Genomic DNA, 16528 nt, shown 5'->3' with positions numbered 1-16528 from the left:
CAATCAGTTAAGAAACCAAGGCTGTTGAGTCTGCCGATAAGGATGTGGTGATTGACAGAGTCGAAAGCCTTGGCCAGATCAATGAAAATGGCTGCACAGTATTGTTTCTTATCAATGGTGGTTAAGATATCGTTTAGAACCTTGAGCTTGGCTGAGGTGCACCCATGACCAGTTCTGAAACCAGATTGCATAGCGGAGAACGTATGGTGGTATTCGAAATGGTCGGTGATCTGTTTGTTAACTTGGCTTTCGAAGACCTTAGAAAGGCAGGGTAGGATAGATATAGGTCTGTAGCAGTTTGGGTCAAGAGTGTCCCCCCCTTTGAAGAGGGGGATGACCGCAGCTGCTTTCCAATCTTTGGGAATCTCAGATGACACGAAAGAGAGGTTGAACAGGCTAGTAATAGGGGTTGCAACAATTTCGGCAGATAATTTTAGAAAGAAAGGGTCCAGATTGTCTAGCCCGGCTGATTTGTGGGGGTCCCAATTTTGCAGCTGTTTCAGAACATCAGCTGACTGGATTTGGGAGAAGGAGAATTGGGGAAGGCTTGGGCGAGTTGCTGTGGGGGGTGCAGTGCTGTTGACCGGAGTCGGGGTGGCCAGGTGTAAAGCATGGCCAGCCGTAGAAAAATGCTTATTGAAATTCTCAATTATAGTGGATTTATCGGTGGTGACAGAGTTTCCTATCCTTAGTGCAGTGGGCAGCTGGGAGGAGGTGCTCTTATTCTCCATGGACTTTACAATGTCCCAGAACTTTTTTGAGTTTGTGTTGCAGGAAGCAAATTTCTGCTTGAAAAAGCTAGCCTTGGCTTTTCTAGCTGCCTGTGTATATTGGTTTCTAACTTCCCTAAAAAGTTGCATTTCACGGGGGCTGTTCGATGCTAATGCAGAACGCCACAGGATGTTTTTGTGTTGATTAAGGGCAGTCAGGTCTGGAGAGTACCAAGGGCTATATCTATTCCTGGTTCTACATTTCCTGAATGGGGCATGCTTATTTAAGATGGTGAGGAAGGCATTTAAAAAAAATAACCAGGCTTCCTCTACTGACGGGATGAGGTCGATATCCTTCCAGGATACCCGGGCCAGGTCGACTAGAAAAGCCTGCTCGCTGAAGTGTTTCAGGGAGTGTTTGATAGTGATGAGTGGAGGTCGTTTGACCACTGACCCATTACGGATGCAGGCAATGAGGCAGTGATCGCTGAGATCTTGGTTGAAAACAGCAGGTGTAAGTAGAGGGCAAGTTGTTTAGGATGATATCTATGAGGGTGCCCGTGTTTACGGCATTGGGGTTGTACCTGGTAGGTTCATTGATAATTTGTGTGAGATTGAGGGCATCAAGCTTAGATTGTAGGATGGCCGGGGTGTTAACCTCTCTAGGGTCGGCGGGACGAAATCGTCCCACCTACGTAACAGCCAGTGGAATCCCGTGGCGCGTTATTCAAATACCTTAGAAATGCTATTACTTCAATTTCTCAAACATATGACTATTTTACACCATTTTAAAGACAAGACTCTCGTTAATCTAACCACACTGTCCGATTTCAAAAAGGCTTTACAACGAAAGCAAAACATTAGATTATGTCAGCAGAGTACCCAGCCAGAAATAATCAGACACCCATTTTTCAAGCTAGCATATAATGTCACAAAAACCCAGAATACAGCTAAATGCAGCACTAACCTATGATGATCTTCATCAGATGACACACCTAGGACATTATGTTATACAATACATGCATGTTTTGTTCAATCAAGTTCATATTTATATCAAAAACCATTTTTTTACATTAGCATGTGACGTTCAGAACTAGCATACCTAGAACTAGCAAACTTCCGGTGAATTTACTAAAAATGTACTAAATTACTCACGATAAACGTTCACAAAAAGCATAACAATTATTTTAAGAATTATAGATACAGAACTCCTCTATGCACTCGATATGTCCGATTTTAAAATAGCTTTTCGGTGAAAGCACATTTTGCAATATTCTAAGTAGATAGCCCGGCATCACAGGGCTAGCTATTTAGACACCCAGCAAGTTTAGCACTCACCAAAGTCAGATTTACTATAAGAAAAATGTTATTACCTTTGCTGTTCTTCGTCAGAATGCACTCCCAGGACTTCTACTTCAATAACAAATGTTGGTTTGGTCCCAAATAATCCATTGTTATATCCACATAGCGGCGTTTTGTTCGTGCGTTCAAGACACTATCCGAATGGTAAAGAAGGGTCACGAGCACGACGCATTTCGTGAAAAAAAAATTCTAAATATTCCATTACCGTACTTCGAAGCATGTCAACCGCTGTATAAAATAAATTGTTATGCCATTTTTCTCGTAAAAAAGCGATAATATTCCGACCGGGAATCTGTATTTAGGTAAACAGACGAAAGAAAATAAAGCACGAGGTCGACTCGTGCACGCGCCTAAGCCCATTGTCCTCTGATCGGCCACTTGCCAAAAGCGATAATGTGTTTCAGCCTGGGGCTGCCTCGATATCATTCAGCTTTTTCCCGGGCTCTGAGAGCCTATGGGAGCCGTAGGAAGTGTCACGTTACAGCAAAGATCCTCAGTCTTCAATAAACAGAGACAAGAAGAACAAGATCTTGTCAGAGAGGGCACTTCCTGTAAGGAATCTTCTCAGGTTTTTGCCTGCCATATGAGTTCTGTTATACTCACAGACACCATTCAAACAGTTTTAGAAACTTTAGGCTGTATTCTATCCAAAGCCAATAATTATATGCATATTCTAGTTACTGGGCAGGAGTAGTAACCAGATTAAATCGGGTACGTTTTTTATCCGGCCGTGTCAATACTGCCCCCTACCCCCAACAGGTTAAGCATGTCACAGTTTAGGTCACCTAGCAGCACAAGCTCTGAAGATAGATGGGGGGCAATCAGTTCACATATGGTATCCAGAGCACAGCTGGGGACAGAGGGTGGTCTATAGCAGGCGGCAACGGTGAGAGACTTGTTTTTAGAGAGGTGGATTTTTAACAGTAGAAGTTCAAATTGTTTGGGTGCAGACCTGGATAGTAGGACAGAAATCTGCCGGCTATCTCTGTAGTAGATTGCAACACCGCCCCCTTTGGCCGTTCTATCTTGTCTGAAAATTTTGTAGTTAGGGATGGAGATTTCAGAGTTATTGATAGATTAGATAGAGGACAGCGATGGAACCGAGGAGGCACTGGATGATATGTCCATTACACAGGAGGAACTCCACTGCACTCTCCAGCAGTGTTCTAGTAATATAGATTAGGAGGTTTGCTAGGGTATCTCAAAAGAGAGAAAGATCAATCGAGGAGTCAAATCTCACTAACAGGTTAGCTGTCCTGAAGTCCTAAAGCTGTGTAGCAGATGTTAACCTGTGTATGTGTGTGCATAGGCTACAAGGCTTACTAACTAATTGCTATGGCTTGACTGTGTATTCTCCAGTAGCAGTGCTTCATTTGTAAATCAGGAGTTGCTGGAGCACATGTGAAGGTGAGACACTGAATGACCTGCGGAGCTCAGAGGTCCTGAAATATTAATGAGCGGTGAGAACATGCATGCACAGTTGTTTTTTCATAGGTTTCCAAAGATAATTCAGGCTAATTCAGCAACTTAAAGCACCTACAGCAGGGATGCACACTAATGAGATGCACACTTTATGGAAAACGTGATTCAAGACCTGCTAGCCCCTGTCTTTACCACAGTGTAATAGTTGCACTTTGCTCCCCATATTGTGATGGATAATCATGCACTGTGAGGACAATGTTATGGTTGTTATTTTGTGCTGGTTGGGGTGACATGATTTATGTAGGTCAGTAATATACATCCCCAAAGGTACACAAAAGTAAAACATTTTATTGAGTTAATAAAAAATACAATGAAAAAAACACATTATGTCCATGATTCACAGAACAGCATCAGCATCATAATTACATGTATGGAATGCTGAATGACATGGCACAGTACATTGTAGATCCATCTGTTTCAGGAAGTCATTTAGATTTTCTGTGTCACACCACCGTCAGCTACAGGAGACTTTTTAAAATAGTCACATCGAGTCTCATTATCTCTGAGTGTCACTCCTTTGGAAGCTTGTCTATAAATAACAATACTTTTTTGTTTTATAGGAGCCCATTAAGTGGCAGACAGACATATGAGTGTCCCTTTCATTTCCCTCAGTCGTTGTTTTTCATAAACCCTTGAGAGTTGATCTGTGGGAGCTGGAGACTTCGAAGTCACAGAGGGCCTTGAGCGTTCTTTCAGTAAACAACACCTCATCAAAACATCCTTTTCCCTCTTCCCCTTTCACGTCCGTCCTTTGTTGCGCATCAATCTCTCTCTCTGCTCTGTCTCTCTTGTGGTCTATTTCACTATCCCTGGTATCATTATTTCTCCAGTTAGTCAACATCAAGTTGTCTCTGTTGAGATGAGGGCTGTTCTCTTTCCCTCTCTCCCTCCCTCTCTCTCTCTCTCTCTCTCTCTCCTCATTTCCTTTCTCATTTACCCTTTTCCTCATTCCCCAGATTGTGGTTTAGTGCAGATGAGCAGGGGGAGGCCAGACTGCTGAGTGTAAACAGACTGACAGATGGACAGTTCCAGAGCAGAGCCAAGGAGATAAGAGGATTTATGCTGGTGTTTTTGTTTACGTAATGTGGCAGGGAGAGACAAAGAGAGGCAGAATGAAGGAGGTGTGGGGAGGGGGGTGATAGAGAGATCGATGGAGAGAATGACTTGGCAGATGAGGACCCCGAAACATTTGTTTTTTAGTGTTCACTCATTGTGTTAGTTAACAGTCAGTGGCTGTCTGTTTGGCCAAGGAGTGTTTTTCCTCTGTACGTCCATCATCAGGCTGTAGTCAGTAAGTATTTCTGCTCGCCCATCTGCTGCTCCCGGGCTACTGTCAGTACTGCTGACCTCTCTTGGCAAGAGGGCACCTTGCAGGCCTTGTAGAGGATGACGAAGAGGATAAGGGTGAGAACGCCCACTACAGAGTTACACACAATGGCCATGATGGTCCATGCAGAGAGACCAGTGTTCAGCTCTGTCTCCATGGTCAACGACCTGGTTCACACTACATTTCAAGTTCTGTGAATACAAATCCTCCAAGTTCCACTCAAGCCCGACTCAGAGGTTTACTGGCACATCCTAGTCCACGGTCCTCTGTGGGCTTGATACTCTGCTGTCCCTTGTGTTAGCCCAAACAAGTGGCCCCTGAGCAAAGAGGAAAATGTGAGATTTAATGCATGAACATGTACACGCACATTTTAAACATGTAAATGCACCTATGTGAACAACCATCTTACACACACACATATAGTACACACTGAGATAATGGACAGTCTTTCCCCGGGTCCAGACCTCCCGGTGCGGAGGGGACCTGTTCTCCCGGCCAGACTAGCACACTACAGGTTTTAACTGGGGATGGATGACCATATCACTAACAGCTGATTCACTACATGAGGTGTCTTAAGAGCAATAGATGTCATTGAACTGGATTCATACACTGAAAGCACTCTTCTTAGGAGTGCACAATACTTAAAACATGTCCAAATGTAATCTACAGATATTATAAATATGTAATCTAACTGCAAATTCTTATTTGTTTGTGTTGTGGACCCTGTGACTGTGTGTGTTTAGATGCAGGTTTGTGGATGTGTTGATATCGACCTGGGCCTGTATGTGTGTGTCTGAGTGAGTGTGTGTTTAGATGCAGGTTTGTGGATGTGTTGATATCGACCTGGGCCTGTATGTGTGTGTCTGAGTGAGTGTGTGATGGTTTCTGTGAATGATATTCCAATCACACTTCAACATAGAGAACCAACTCATTCATCTCTCTATGCGTCCCTCTACAATGCATTCCAATGAGGCCACACATTTCTCCATGCAACAACTGAGTGAGGCAAACTCATTTCAAACTTCTCTCCTCTCTCCCTGCCACTCGTAATCAAGACAGGTATTTTTTTGAATAAGGGTGGGGGCAATGATGCACTTCATTGACTCCTGTTAATAGAGTTAATTTTATACCAATGAGAATGGGTGGGGTTTCTTGGATGTGGCATCACATTTTACATTTTAGTCATTTAGCAGACGCTCCTATCCAGAGCGACTTACAGTAGTGAATGCATACATTTTTTTTTTTTCCCCCTCGTACTGGTCCCCCGTGGGAATCAAACCCACAACCCTGGCGTTGCAAACACCATGCTCTACCAACTGAGCCACACGGGACGGGATCACGCCACGGAAGATCCAGGCAAGCTCTAAACTGTTTTTCGGCGCAATTTCCCAGGCAGCTCTCTGCCAGAATGTTCTGTAAAACTATTACCGATGAGAGGGGAAATGAGCCAACATGGTATCACAGACAGAAAAGAAGAGAGCAGCAGGTTGAAATGGCATTGGAGGTTATCATTTAAAAGAGTCATTTCATGTGCAACATACAGTATGGAAAGCCAAATGGTTTGCATCAATATATCTTCATTCTTGAGTCTGTTCACTTCCGATCTGAACTGTGGTAGTATTGGAGAATGCAAAGTAGTAGCGCATAGTTAATGATCATCTCACATCATGTTTCACACATCAGTCATTCATTATTTTTGGGATCCTACTTGGTGGACTAGTGTGTATTGGATCTAATGAGGATGACACACGTCCTGTTCCAGGGATGCGCAATTCCAGTCCTCGAGGGCCTGATTGGTGTCACAGTTTTGTCCCAGCTCCAGATAACACACCTGACTCCAATAATCATCTAATCATGATCTTCAGTTTAGAATGACATTTGATTAATCAGCTGTGTTTACTAGGGCTGGAGAAAAGTGTGACACCAATCAGGCCCTCGGGGACTGGAGTTGCCCACCCCTGTAAGACTGTCAGTGGTGCCACTGGTGTTGATGTGGAGGAATTGCATGCTGGTTGAAAGACCAGGTGTATATTCAGTGAGGTAACATTTTCAAAATGTTACAGATAGAAATGCAATGAATAGAGCTAACATGATTCCCTATTCTACATGACAGACATTCATATCTGTTCTACATAAAGCTTTTCTATCTATTTGCTACTATCTTGAATAGGCCTCAGGTGTAACTAGGGACAGACAGACTGACTGAGGGAATGTCAATTTGATTACAGCCACGAGTGAGTCTAAAGTGCAGGATATAGGCCGGTCCCCTCACCCCCAGACATGGTCAATACCATAGGGTCAATATAGTCAGAAACCCACTGCTGACTGTTATGCAATGGCTATGGACAACAAGAGTTTGTTAGAATGGGGTGGGGCTGGATGTGGATGAGGGGATTAGATTGTGTTCTCTGGACACAACCAAACAATAAGAGTCTATCTGTGTGTGTGTTTGCGTGCGCGCGTGTGTGTGTGTGTGTGTGTGTGTGTGTGTGTGTGTGTGTGTGTGTGTGCGTGCGTGCGTGCGTGCGTGCATCTGTGCGTGCATCTGTGTGTGCATGGTTGTGAGCATGCATGTATCATGTAACTCTCTCTCTCACACACACACACAAACACACACAGAATAGGAGAAAACTGAAGATGGATCAACAACATTGTAGTTACTCCACAATACTAACCTTATCGACAGAGTGAAAAGAAGAATATTCCAAAACATGCATCCTGTTTGCAACAAGGCACTAAATAAATACTGCAAATGTGGCAAAGCAATTCACTTTTTGTCCTGAATACAAAGTGTTATGTTTGGGGCAAATCCAATACAACACATGACTGAGTACCACTCTCCATATTTTCAAGCATAGTGGTGTCGGCATCATGCTATGGGTATGCTTGTAACCGTTAAGGACTGGGGAGTTTTTCAGGATAAAAAAGAAACGGAATGGAACTAAGCACAGGCAAAATTCTAAAGGAAAACCTGGCTCAGTCTGCTTTCCACCAGAGACTGTAGACACTGGGAGATGAATTCACCTTTCAGCAAGACAGTCATATAAAACACAAGTCTAATCTACAGTGGAGTTGCTTACTAAGAAACAGTGAATGTTTCTGAGTGGCCGAGTTACAGTTTTGACATAAATCTACTTGAATCTATGGCAAGACCTGAAAATTGTTGTCTAGCAATGATCAACCACCGATTTGAATAATGGGCAAATATTGCACAATCCCGGTGTGGAAAGCTCTTAGAGACTTACCCAGAAAGACTCACAGCTGGGTATCATTGCCAAAGGTGCTTCTACAAAGTATTGAATCAGGGGTGTGAATACTTATGTAAATGAGATAAACATGTTTTCACTTCGTCATTATGGGATATTGTGTGTAGATGGGTGAGAGAAAAAATACATTTTGAATTCAGGCTGTAACATGACAAAATGTGGAAGAAGTCAAGGGGTATGAATACATTCTGAAGGCACTGTATCTTTCTGATAGAACACATAGGGTTTTCTTTAATGGAAACTTCTTTCATGTTAAACATGTAAAATGTGGTGTATTGTAGGGCAGCTCTTTTGGCCCTCTACTCTATTTTTACCAATGACCTGTCACTGGCATTAAACATAGCTTGTGTGTCTATGTATTCTGATGATTCGACCTTATCTGCATCAGCAACCACAGCTAGTGAAATCACTACAACCCTAAACAAAGAGTTGCAGTCAGTTTTAGAATTAATGTCCAATAATAAACTGGTCCTGAACATCTCTAAAACTAAGGGCATTGTATTTGGTACAAATCATTCCCCAAGTTCTAGACCGCAGCTGAATCTGGTGATGAATGGTGTGGCTGTTGAGCAAGTTGGGGAGACTACATTTATTGTTGTTACCTTAGATTGTAAACTGTCATGGTCAAAACATATAGATTCAATGGTTGTAAAGATGGGGAGAAGTCTGTCTGTGATAAAGAGATGCTCTGGCCTTTTGACACCACACTCCACAAAGCAAGTCCTGCAGGGTTACGTTTTATCTTGATTATTATCTATTAATATGGTCAAGTCCTGCAAAGAAGGACCTAGTTAAGCTGCAGCTGGCCCAGAACAGACCGGCATGTTTTGCTCTTTATTATAGTCAGAGGGCTAATATCAATACTATGCATGCCAGTCTCTCTTGGCTAAGATTTGTGGATAGACTTCTTGTTTTTATAAGAAACAATGTGTTGGAAATTCCAATTTGCTTGCATATTCAACTTACACACAGCACTGACACACACACTTACCCCACCAGACATGCCACCAGGGGTCTTTTCGCAGTCCCCAGGTCCAGAACAAATTCAAGGAATCGTACAGTATTATACAGAGTCATGATTGCATGGAACGCCCTTCCATCTCATATAGTGCAAGTGGACAGCAAATCTGTTTTTGAAACAAATACAGCAATACCTCACGGCACAACTCCTCTCCCCCATGTGACCAACTTTATGTGTGTATGTATTGACATGTATGTGTAACTGATAGATACACACACATGCACACTACATGTTCATGTTTTTAAATGTAAGTAAATTGTAAAGTATTTTGTCAGTAATGTATTTTTCGTTATGTATCGGACCCCAGTAAGACTAGCTGTCACCACTGGCTTCGGCTAATGGGGATCCTAATAAAATCATATGAATTCAATTTATCCATATAGGCCAATTCCCATGAGTGTTAAGGGTTAATGAGCCAGAAACAACAATACCATGCACCCACTAGCGGTCTAAAGAGTTTTAGCGATCCATAGATTTGGTAAGGTACTGTATTCTGTGGGGTGGAATTACAGCACCATTGGAAATACAGCAAATTTCCCACAATGCACCATCATTTACAGTATGCTGCAGTAAAACATGTCAGAGTATTTTACTGTTGATAATACCTAAAACCACTCTATAAATTACAGTTTCCGTCACAGTGTGGGAAAATCTGAGAAAAACATTTTGTGCTACTGTTGTTCAACTTGTTCTATTCTAATGAGAGTCATCATCAATAACTTAGACCAATAGGCACTTCAAAAATGCCCCCACAAACCCTCGCTCACTCACTCACCTGTTCCTGCTTCATTCAGCAGATCGCACCATCCGGAATCAACATATGCACAGATCCAACGTCGAGCAGACTCTGCAACGGATTCTGTTTCATTCTCAGGAATAAAGTTAAGGCACAAAAGTGCATTATTATTGTTTCACAAGGCAGTTGCCACCAAGTACCAGGCAAATTTTCCTGACAGTTAGATTAGGTTATTCAATATCCACAGCGCACTGCTGGAATGAGAAAGCCTGCGAAGTCCCACCCGTTAGTTGAGTAGTGATGTCACTGTCAATGTGGATCACTGTGATGTCGCACACTCCCTCTCTCCCTCCCCTCCCTCTCGCTGCTCAGGCACAAAGGAGATTCAGCTATTTTAAGTAGCCTATAGGCTAACTCCAAGCGCATCCCCTCAATGGCTTTTTCTCTCACACACTGTGGTGTATAGGCTACTGTAATATACACTGTCCCGTTATATATAACGGCCTAGAAAATCATCATAATGAACTTCCTGACATTAAAATGCTGCCACTTGAAATGAAAACAGCCATGTCATTGCACGAATTGGTAAGGCGGGCATTGCACATTTAGTATACAAGGCGGCAAGCTCCTTTCAGAGCGTGGGGGGTGGGGGGTGGGGGGGTGGGGGGGGGACTGGGGGGGGGGGGGGACTGGGGTGGGGGGGGTTGGGGGGGGGGGGGGTGAAGACAAAGCTCTTTTCAGACCAGACCCCGCGTCAGACAAAATCTCCCCTGGAAAAGAATGATAAACCCCGGAACAACAACAGATTCAATCAACTATTTTAAAGGTGTGATCTGGGATCTGTCCAATGGTCATAACACACTGGGCACAGAGGTCAATTCAACATCCATTCCACCTTGGTTCAAAGTAAATTCATTGAAATGACGTGGAAACAACATTGATTCAACCAGTGTGTAGATTATTTTTTTTTTTAATTCCTCTTGGGTTTAGCACAAAATAATTTGTTTACACACAAACAGTTTAGCTTAGGCTATTGTTTATTGAAAACACCAAACAGCAACTAATACTTCTTGTATTGAATGACTTTAATTGACCCCATGATGTGTAGATTCAAAATATGTTTACAACTATTATGTGCACTCAGACACAGAAAACATACACTAAGAGACTGATAAATTCCATGTATGCACTCACACACACACCACATGCACGCACACGCACACACGCACATGCACACACATACATACACAAACAGTCGGTGTGACAGTGACCTGCTCTAATCGGACATGACATACTGTCTGCCTATCAATAAGTCTTCCCTCAAATACGAATTTCCTTGTCAAAACACAGCAAGTCGGTGTGTGTGTGTGTGTGTGTGTGTACGTACGAGCAAGCGAGTGTATATAGTATGTGAGTAAGAGTGATAGAGAGAGAGAGACTAAATTCAAATATAAACTTAATTTCCCCTTGCCTTTGTTCTGTGGCTTTCTCATCCACAGCCTGTCTGCCAATTCTGTGTAGTGTAATCACATCAAAAGCTGAAGATGAAAGAAGACTGTTGGGAGAGCATACCTCAGCCTGGCTCACCCAGATGCATATTAGGGTTTTAATGAAACCTCTTTATTCCCAGAATATGCTTGACAGAATAAAGTGTAGAACTAGATATCTATCTTTCTGTAGTGGGGTGAACATACAGGGTTCCACTTTACTATTCTTAAAACAGGCCCAAATTGCGCAAGAAGAATATAATCTTCACAAATCGTCCAGAGGAATGTCTCAAAACTTTCCTATTAGCAAATATTAAGTAAACAGCATGAACAAAACAACTTATTTTGAATTGTGAAATTATTAAAGTTCCACAAAGCCATTTTTATTTCGATATCAAATCATTTCTGGGTAACAATTAAGTACCTTAGTGTGATTGTTTTCAATTAAAATTGTAATTTAAAAGAAAAAAATAGCTTAGCAAAGAGTAATTTTTCAAAAAATAATTTTGCTAGGACTGTCTGGGAGTGGTCTGAGTGGGGGGGTGGAAAACTGAAAACTAGCTGTTATTGGCAGAGAGGGGTGAAACTCTTTCTTATTGGTCTATTGACTAAATTATCACCTTGTGATGTCACCAGGCAGGCCAATACTTCATACTCCATGCCACCAAAACAGGCTGGAATTTGAGGTGGTCTTTTCAAACAGCTTACACTAAAAGGGCATTATCATAATTTTCACAATTTCACAGTATTATTCCAACCTTATAGTGTGGAAATATATTTAAAACACAGGAAAATCGCATTTTTAACTGCACTGGGCTTTAAAGTGCGTATGAAGATACATGGATAAGAATATACATCTCCCACAAAGCAAACATCTTATAGAAATCCTTTATTTTTATCATGAGTGACTGAGGACATCTTGTGGTGACTGTTAGAACATTTTGTGAACTGGAGTAGATTAAATAATTCCTGAAATAACGCAATAAACACAAAGACATCACAGAGCCATTTTTCTAAATCCTTTTTTATTGGAGTCAATTCACCATTCTGTTCCGCTTTAGTTGCTGGTCATAGCCTGAAAAAAATTGACAGATAGAACAGGACAAGTCCTTGGAGACATTTCCTGCAAATATTTTCCCTCCATCCAGCAAAACCTTGTATCTCACTTTGGTGTTTTCATTAAAAAAAACTTGACAGTAGTCCTTCCCCTCCATGTTCTATGAAAGTTTCATGACTATAGAATAACTAATAAAACTCATTCAAACACCTTATGAATTTCCATTAATACATCCATCTGAAAATAAACCTTTTATTTTCCAGGACGCCAACGTCATGCTGATCAGTAAGGCCTAATTCTATCTTAAAACAATTCCTTATGTTAGGTTAGTAGATATCACCCCCTAGATGCGTACACTCTACACCTAGAGACTAGGGGTTAATTAAGACTGTAACGACCTGTGTGTGAGAACATGGTTTATCTCTCTTTTACCTGGTCCATCCAGTCATTGAAGTTGGAGATGCAAGTGAATACGGTAGGCTTATTGTCATAGTTGCAGACCAGACACAAACTGGCAATACCTTGGACCTCCCATAATCCCTCTGGGTTCTTGCGGTTCAGAAGGCCACCAGAGTCCCCATATCGGACCAGTGGAGAGAAGGGCTTTAATACTTAAGGGCTAGGCGTCCCGTCAGCAACACCTGTCGACAACATCCGGTGAAATTAGAGGGCGCGCAATTCCAAAAAATAATCGTAATATTAAACATTTATGAACATACAAGTATCTAATATCAGTTAAAAGCTTAAATTCTTGTTAATCTAACTGCATTGTCCGATATACAATAGGCTTTACAACGAAGCATACCATGCGATTGTTTGAGGACGGCGCCCCACATCAACATATTTTTCAACCAGCACAGGCTTCATAAAATCACAAATTGCAATTAAATAATCACTTACTTTTTGACAATCTTCCTCTGTTTGCAATCCCAAGGGTCCCAGCTACAACATGCATGATCATTTTGTTAGATAAAATCCTTCTTTATATCCCAAAAAGTCAGTTTAGTTGGCGCCATCGATTTCAGTAATCCACTCGTTCAACATGCAGACAAAGGAATCCAAAATGCTACCGCTAAACTTTGTTAAAATAAGTCAAACTACGTTCCTATTGAATCCTCAGGTACCCTAAAAAGTAATTAAACTATAATATTTCATACGGAAAGAAGTATGTTCAATAGAAAAGTAAAATTAGCAAGTGTGCGTCCTCTTCGTCGCGCGCCCACAGACTGATTTCCAACTATGACTCTTTGTACCAAAACTCAAAATTCTTCCTTGTTTTGGAAGAAAAAATCCTGAAACCTTGAACAAAGACTGTTGACATCTAGTGGAAGCCATAGGAATTGCATAGGATCCATAGCTTTCCATTGAAAGAGCATGGGATCTACAAAAAAACAAATTTCCGGTTGGTTTTTCTTTGGATTTTTGGCTACCATATCAATTGTGTTATAGTCTCATACATTATTTTAACATTTCTACAAACTTCAAAGAGTTTTCTATCCAATGGTACATATTATATGCATATCCTGGCTTCTGGGCCTGAGTAACAGGCAGTTTACTTTGGGCACGTCAGTCAGGAGGAAATTCTGAAAAAAGGACCCTAGCCCTAACACAAAATTCGCGGTCTTATACATCCTGTTATTCTGTCAGATGCACACAACACAAACACACACATAAACACACACATGCACGCACAGACACACACAAACACTCACATGCACACACAAACACAAAAAAAAACAACAACACGTACGGTCACGCACAAACACATAGTTCACATACACACTACATACTCTCTCTCTCTCCCTGTCTCTCTCTCCCTGTTTCTCTCCCTGTCTCTCCCTGTCTCCCTCTTCCTGTCTCTCTCTCAGTCTCTCTCTCTCAGTCTCTCTCTCCCTGTCTCTCTCTCCCTGTCTCCCTCTCCCTGTCTCTCTCCCTGTCTCTCTCTCCCTGTCTCTCTCCCCCCTTCTCTCTCCCTGTCTCTCTCTCCCCGTCTCTCTCCCTGTCTCTCCCTGTCTCCCTCTTCCTGTCTCTCTCTCAGTCTCTCTCTCTCAGTCTCTCTCTCCCTGTCTCTCTCTCCCTGTCTCTCTCTCCCTGTCTCTCTCCCTGTCTCTCTCTCCCTGTCTCTCTCTCCCTGTCTCCCTCTCCCTGTCTCTCCCCCTTTCTCTCTCCCTGTCTCTCTCCCCGTCTCTCTCCCCGTCTCTCTCTCCCCGTCTCTCTCCCTGTCTCTCCCTGTCTCCCTCTCCCTGTCTCTCTCTCCCTGTCTCTCTCTCCCTGTCTCTCTCCCCCTTCTCTCTCCCTGTCTCTCTCCTTGTCTTTCTCCCTGTCTCTCTCTCCCTGTCTCTCTCTCCCTGTCTCTCTCTCCCTGTCTCTCTTGCCCTGTCTCTCTTGCCATGTCTCTCTTTGCATCCACAATGGATACTCACGTTCCAGCCAGCAACAATGCCATCACCTCCATCACACACCATGGTGGCCCTGAGAGCGAGGCCCCACCAGTCGGGCTTGGAGCAGGTGCCATGGTCCATCCTGGGCATCAGACTCTGCTGCAGGTTATCAACACTGGGTCCTAAAACACACACCGATGTCACACTGCAGTTAGTTACCCTAGACACACACACACGCACGAGCACACACAGTGGCTTACTGGTGAGCCTGCCCCAGACAGTGATGTAACAGAGGAGGGACAGAGAGAGAGAGAGAGAGAGAGAGAGAGAGAGAGAGAGAGAGAGAGAGAGAGAGAGAGAGAGAGAGAGAGAGAGAGAGAGAGAGAGAGAGAGAGAGGTGGAAGGAAAGGATAGTCAGACCAGTTATATTATGATGTTCTGCAAGTACATATGGCTACTCATAAACACATCAGACCTATATTGTCAATACCTGTTTTCTTAGTGTACCATTTAGGGTTTGTTGTGCTAGCCTGTCTATTTTGGGCCATACTCCTACCCGAAGGCCACAAAGATGGGGCTCCGCTTCGTATGGACAACAAGCTTTTTAGGGTTGATGGCCTAGGATCCTTCCTCAGTCTCAACCAGGTTGTGCTTTCCAACAAACACTCTGTAGGAGGGTTGGAGAAGGTAAAATGGTCAGAAAGAAATACCAAAAAAGAGAAAGAAAGAAAGAATAAATGTGAATTGGTGACATTTGACAAAAATAAAGTGATTGTGAGAAAGACTGAGGGTGGATTGAGCGAGCTACTCCATACAAATTCACAAGATGTGTGAAGTACGACCTATGGTGAAAAGTGCTCTATATACAGTAAATGCAACCCAGTATTATAGTAATTGATTATAGAGAAAGGGAGATAGGGGTGTCAGTGTACCTGCCAGGGCCAGCTGTGGGGCTTGGCGTCCACTCCGTTGACCACACGGGTGGTCAGCAGCTCAATGGGATGGGTGCCTCACGCGAGGGCTATGGGGGTTGACAGAGAGACTGTTCAGTGTCAGGTCTTTCTCTCTAACACAGGAGTCTCCAACTCTGGTCCTAGAGTGCTACAGTGTAGGTTCTTGTTAAAGCCCAGAACAAATATACCTTATTCAGCAGATTAACTAATCATAGTTGCCAGTTTGGACTAATAGTTGAATCAGGTTGAATTAGGCGTGTCAGTGTTGGGCTGGAACAAAAACCTGCACACCCTTCAGCTCTCCAGGATTGCAGTTGGAGTCTCTGTCTAACATCCACACACATAGATGCTGACCCCTAGCGCTAGCGATGATCACTGAGGCCAGAACAATGGGGATCATGTTGATTAATAGGTTGCATGCTGGGAAACAGTGCGACACATTCAACTTTAAACCCTAGTCCTCAGGGATGCCTCATTACCTCTGTGGATGAAGGAGAATACATTAAAAACTGCCAATCAATATCTGAAGCCTAATCGCCGGCAGACCGCCGCGACAGGTGTGTTTCCTGGAACAATTCATATGGCCTTCACTTTACTTTCCACCCACCTTTCACCACTCTATGTGTACTTCTGCGTTTCTCAGATACACTGGATTCTTGATATAAATTGGAACAACCTCCATATGCCCTGATAACACCCTGGCAGCGTTTCACTACAAGAGGATGTTCCTCTTGTAGTGCCCTTGT

At 42.9% G+C, this 16528-nt stretch overlaps 1 pseudogene; it reads right to left on the bottom strand.

Annotated features, from left to right (window-relative positions):
* Positions 1 to 12448: 12448 nt before the first annotated feature.
* Positions 12449 to 16182, bottom strand: LOC145863931 (chymotrypsin-like elastase family member 2A; annotated as a pseudogene).
* Between the last annotated feature and the right edge of the window lie 346 nt (positions 16183 to 16528).

This window comes from Salmo salar, chromosome 24 (assembly GCF_965601325.2).
Source record: "Salmo salar chromosome 24, fSalSal1, whole genome shotgun sequence".
Taxonomy (NCBI): Eukaryota; Metazoa; Chordata; class Actinopteri; order Salmoniformes; family Salmonidae; genus Salmo; species Salmo salar.
This window is presented reverse-complemented; position numbering and strand designations above follow the sequence as displayed.